The sequence below is a fragment of the Arachis hypogaea genome, chromosome 17 (genome assembly GCF_003086295.3).
Source record: "Arachis hypogaea cultivar Tifrunner chromosome 17, arahy.Tifrunner.gnm2.J5K5, whole genome shotgun sequence".
NCBI lineage: Eukaryota > Viridiplantae > Streptophyta > Magnoliopsida > Fabales > Fabaceae > Arachis > Arachis hypogaea.
Window position 1 is genome coordinate 58,612,824 of NC_092052.1, and position 6,094 is coordinate 58,618,917.

General features: G+C 35.9%; 1 non-coding gene across 1 annotated transcript; it reads left to right on the forward strand.

Annotated features, from left to right (window-relative positions):
* The first annotated feature begins 2,920 nt into the window (after positions 1 to 2,920).
* Positions 2,921 to 3,028, forward strand: LOC112767582 (small nucleolar RNA R71). The gene has a single exon (XR_003185024.1). It is a non-coding gene; the product is annotated as a small nucleolar RNA R71 (small nucleolar RNA).
* The last annotated feature ends 3,066 nt before the right edge of the window (positions 3,029 to 6,094 follow it).

Here is a 6,094-nt window from a genome sequence, read left to right on the forward strand (position 1 = left end):
ATCTCGGACAAAGTATGGACTATTATATATTGCTGAAAATCCCAGGATGTCTACATTCCAATGCAATTGAGAGCGTGCCAATTGAGCTTCTGTAGCTCCGGAAAATCCACTTCGAGTGCAGGAGGGTCAGAATCCAACCGCATCTGCAGTCCTTTTTCATCCTCTGAATCAGATTTTTGCTCAGGTTCCTTAATTTCAGCCAGAAAATACCTAAAATTATAAAAAAACACACAAACTCATAGTAAATTCCAGAAATGTAATTTTTGCATAAAAAATAATAAAAATATAATAAAAAGTAACTAAAACATACTAAAAACTATGTAAAAACAATGCCAAAAAGGGTATAAATTATCCGCTCATCAGGTGCCATTAATGGTTATGGAAAAACAAAAAGCGGAGCTTTTTTTCTACACCAAAATTAAAAGGTTTTCTCGTCCTCAAGCAAAAGAAGAAAGAAAAGATTAGAGGAAGAAGATATGGAGGAGATGGAGGTGTGTGAATGGTTCGGCCAAGGGGGTTTTAGGTGGTTATGATGTATGAAAATGAAGGAGTGATGAGGGGCTTATATAGGAGTGGAGTGGAGAGGAAATTCTTGTAATAGGGGTTGTTTGGGAGGGAGATGGTTTGAATTTGAATGGGTGGGGGTAGGTGGGTTGTATGATGGTTTTGGAAGAGAAATGGAGGTGATTGGTCGAGGTTATTTTGGGGAAGAGTGTTATGGAAAGGTGTGAAAAGGAGAAAAAGTGAGTTGGGATAGGTGGGGATCCTGTGGGGTTCACAGATCCTGAGGTGTCAAGGAATTCTGGTCCCTGCACCTTTCTGGCGTTTAAACGCACTCTGTGTGCCATTTCTGGCATTTAACGCCAGCTCTGCTGCCTTTCCTGGCGTTAAACGCCAAGCTGATGCCCCTTTCTGGCGTTTCACGCCAGCCATACACCCTTTTCTGGCGTTAAACGCCAGTCTGTCTGCCAATTCTGGCGTTTAACGCCCAGAATGCTGCCAGACTGGGCGTTAAACACCCATTATGCTATCCTTACTGGAGTTTAAACGCCAGTAAGCCTGTCCTCCAGGGTGTGCTATTTTTTTTATGCTGTTTTTTATTTCGCTTTAATTCTGCAGCTATTTTTATGACTCCACATGATCATCAACCTAAAGAAAACATAAAATAACAATGGAAAATAAAATGAAAAAGTAATTAACATAGATAAATAATATTTGGTTGCCTCCCAATAAGTGCTTCTTTAATGTCAATAGCTTGACAGTGAGCTCTTATAGAGCTTCACAGACACTCAGAGCATGATTGTGGCCTCCCAACACCAAACTTAGAGTTTGAATGTGGGGGCTCTGCTTGACTCTTTATGGAGAGAATTGGATGAAGCTTTTCATGCTTCTTCTCCATGTTTATAGAAGAAGATCCTTGAGCCTTAAACCTAAGGTAGTCCTCATTCAGTTGCAGGACTAACTCTCCTCTGTCCACATTAATCACAGCCCTTGCTGTGGCTAGGAAGGGCCTTCCAAGGATGATGCATTCATCCTCATCCTTCCTAGTGTCTAGGATTATGAAGTTAGCAGGGATGTAAAGGCCTTCAACCTTCACTATGACATCCTCTACAAGTCCATAAGCCTGTTTCATTGATTTGTCTGCCATCTCTAGTGAGATTCTTGCAGCTTGTACCTCAAAGATCCATAGTTTCTCCATTACAGAGAGTGGTATGAGATTAATACTTGAACCAAGGTCACATAGAGCCTTCTCAAAGGTCATGGTGCCTATGGTGCAAGGAATTAAGAACCTTTCGGGATCCGATTTCTTTTGAGGTAATTTCTGCTGAACCAAGGTATTCAGTTCCATAATAAGCAATGGAGGTCCATCCTCCCAAGTCTCGTTACCAAATATCTTGGCATTCAGCTTCATGATTGCTCCAAGATACCAAGCAACTTGCTCTTCAACAATATTTTCATCCTCTTCAGAGGAAGAATACTCATCAGAGCTCATGAATAGCAACAATAAGTTCAGTGGAATCTCTATGGTCTCTGTATGAGCCTCAGATTCCTTTGGTTCCTTATTAGGGAACTCTTTAGTGGTCAGTGGACGTCCATTGAGGTCTTCCTCACTGTAAATCACTGTCTCTTCCTCTTCTATAGGTTTGGTCACTTTGGATATATTGATAGCCTTGCACTCTCTTTTGGGATTCTCTTCTGTACTGCTTGGGAGAGTACTAGGAGGAGTTTCAGTAACTCTTTTACTCAGCTGACCCACTTGTGCCTCCAAATTTTTGATGGAGGACCTCGTTTCAGTCATGAAACTGAGAGTGGTCTTAGATAGATCAGAGACTATGGTTGCTAAGTCAGAGAGGCTCTGCCTAGAATTCTCTGTCTGTTACTGAGATGATGATGGAAAAGGTTTGCTATTGCCAAACCAAATTCTCCCACCATTATTGTAATTAAAGCCTTGATTAGGCTTTTACTGATCCTTCCATGAGAAATTAGGATGATTCCTCCATGAAGGATTGTAAGTGTTTCCATAGGATTCTCCCATGTAATTCACTTCTTCCATTCCAAAATTCTCAGGAACATAAGCCTCTCCTTTATGGGAGGCTTCTTTAGCACTGCCGGATGCAGCTTGCAATCCAGTCAGATTCTGAGAAATCATATTAACTTGCTGAGTCAATATCTTGTTCTGAGCCAATATGGCATTTAGAGTATCAATCTCAAGAACTCATTTCTTCTGAGTCATCCCATTATTCACAGGATTTCTTTCAAACGTATACATGAACTGGCTATTTGAAACCATTTTAATGAGTTCCTGAGCTTCTGCAGGTGTTTTCTTCAGATGAAGAGATCCACCAGCAGAGTGGTCCAATGACATCTTGGACAATTCAGACAGACAATCATAGAATATACCTAAGATGCTCCATTCTGAAAGCATGTCAGAAGGACACCTTCTGATCAATTGCTTGTATCTTTCCCAAGCTTCATAGAAGGATTCACCTTCCTTCTGTCTGAAGGTTTGGACTTCCACTCTAAGCTTGCTCATCTTTTGAGGTAGAAAAAATTTAGCCAAGAAAGCATTGACCAACTTTTCCCAAGAGTTCAGGCTTTCTCTAGGTTGTGAGTCCAACCATATCCTATCTCTATCTCTTACAGCAAAGGGGAAAAGCATAAGTCTGTAGACCTTGGGATCAATCCCATTGGTCTCAACAGTGTCACAGATTTGCAAGAATTCAGCTAAGAACTGATGAGGATCTTCCAATGAAAGTCCATGAAACTTGCAATTCTGCTGCATTAGAGAAACTAATTGAGGCTTAAGCTCAAAGTTGTTTGCTCCAATTGCAAGAATTGAGATGCTTCTTCTATAGAAGTTGGAAGTTGGTGCAGTAAAGTCACCAAGCATCTTCCTTGCATCTCCACCATTGTTCTCAGGTTCGGCTACGATGTCTACCTTTTTTTCGAAATTTGCTGTAAGGTCCTCTCTGGAGTGTTGTGCTTTAGCTTCTCTTAGCTTCCTCTTCAGAGTCCTTTCAGGTTCAGGATCAGTTTCATCAAGAATATCTTTATTCATGTTCCTGCTCATTTGAAAAAGAAGAGAACAAAGAGAGAAGAGAAATCCTCTATATCACAGTATAGAGATTCCTTTATGTGTCAGAGGAAAAGAAGAATAGAAGAATGAGATAGAGAGAATAAGAAAAATTCGAACACAGAGAGAGGGAGAGGGTTCGAATTATTACATGAGTAGAAGAGAAATGTTAGTAAATAAATAAAATAAATAGAAAGAGATGAGAGAGAGAGAGAGTATTCGAATTTTAAGAAGAGGGAAAAGAAAAATATTTTTATTTTTCTTTAATTAATTAAGTTAGTTTCGAAAATTTAAAAAAGAAATACAAGAAAATTAAAAACTAAAACAATTAGTTAATTAAAAAGATTTTTGAAAAAGTGGTTAGTGATTTTCGAAAATTAGAAGTGGAAAAGTAGTTAGGTGGTTTTGAAAAAGATAAGAAATAGTAAACTTTTTAAAATTAAAACAAACAAGTCAAGTAGTTAGTTGAAAAAGATTTGAAAATAAATTTTGAAAAGATAAGAAGTTAGAAAAAGATTTTGAAATTAAAATTTTAAAAAGATATGATTGAAATTTATTTTAAAAAAGAATTGAAAAAGAAATTAAAAAGATTTTATTTTTAAAATTAAAGTTGATGATTTAACTAACAAGAAACTAAAAGATATGATTCTAGAATTTAGAGATTGAACCTTTCTTAACAAGAAAGTAACAAACTTGAAATTTTTTAATCAAAACATTAATTGTTAGCAAGGATTTTCTAAAATATGAAATAAAATTAAGAAATAGATTTTGAAAAATTAGTTTTAAAATTTTCGAAAACATTAAAAGAAAAATGAAAAAGATTTTGAAAAATTTTAAGAATGAAATTCGAAAATCATAAAAAAAATGAAAAGGAATTGATTTTGAAAAAGATTTGAAAAGATAAAGTTTTTAAATTGAAAATTTTGACTTGACTAACAAGAAACAACTAAATTTTAAAAATTTTTGACCAAGTCAACTCAAAATTTCAAAAATTATGAGAAGAATAAGGAAAAGATTTTTTTTTTACTTTTGAATTTTTAATGAGGAGAGAGAAAAATAACAAAATAAAACAAGACATAAAAATTTAAGATCAAAACAAATAATGCATGCAAGAACACATTGAATGTCAAGATGAACACCAAGAACACTTTGACGATCATGATGAACATCAAGAACATATTTTTGAAAATTTTTAAGAAAAGAAAGACATGCAAGACACCAAACTTAAGAACTTTTGTACTAGGGACACTAACAATTTGAAAATGCATATGAAAAACAAGAAAAGACACAAAACAAGAAAATGTAAAGATCAAACAAAGAAAATCATCAAGAACAACTTGAAGATCATGAAGAACATAATGCATGAATTTTCAAAAATTTTAAAAAAATTAAATTAAAAAATGCAGTTTACACCAAACTTAAAATTTGACACAAGACTTAAACAAGAAACACAAAATTTTTTTTGTTTTTATAATTTTATTAAACTTTTTGTATTTTTTCGAAATTATTTTGGAAAAAGAAAATAAAGAAATTCAAAATTTTTAATAAGAATTACAGGATTCATGCAATGTTAGTCTACAGCTTCGGTCCAAAAGAATTAGACATGGCCAAATGGCCAACCAAGCTTTAGCACAGAATTATAAATGAGAATCCAAAGGCTCCTTCAATAGCTGAAATGATAAGTGGAAGCTTCGGTCCAAAAGAATTAGACATGGCTTAATAGCCAGCCAAGCTTCAACATATCATCATGGAGCTCTAAGGTGGAATTCATTCTTAAAATTTTTGAAGAACATTTTTTTCAAAAACTTTTTTTTTGAAATATCTTTTAAAAAATTTTTGAAAAGAAAATAAAGGTTGAAACAAGAAAGAAGGTTACCTAATCTAAGCAACAAGATGAACCGTCAGTTGTCCAAACTCGAACAATTCCCGGCAACGGTGCCAAAAACTTGGTGCACGGAATTGTGATCACACTTTTCACAACTCCGGTACAACTAACCAGCAAGTGCACTAGGTCGTCCAAGTAATAAAACCTTACGCGAGTAAGGGTCGATCCCACGGAGATTGCCGGCTTGAACCAAGCTATGGTCATCCTGTAAATCTTAGTCAGGCGGATTCAATTGGTTATGAGTTTTGATAATTAAAAGATAAATAAAACATAAAATAAAATAAGATACTTATGTAAATCATTGGTGGGAATTTCAGATAAGCGTTTGGAGATGCTTTGTTGCTTCTGAACCTCTGCTTTCCTATTGTCTTCATCCAATCATGCGTCCTCCCTTCTATGGAAAGCTGTATGTTGGTGGATCACCGTTGTCAATGGATACCATCCGTCCTCTCAGTGAAAATGGTCCAGGTACAGTTTCTGTATGGCTAATGAACTGTCGGATCTCTCGTCTCGGATGAAAAATACCAGGCACAGCTACCGCACGACTAATCATCTGTCGGTTCTCACTTGTGTCAGAATAGGATCTCTCTATCCTTTTTCACACTGTCACTGCGCCCAACATTCGTGAGTTTGAA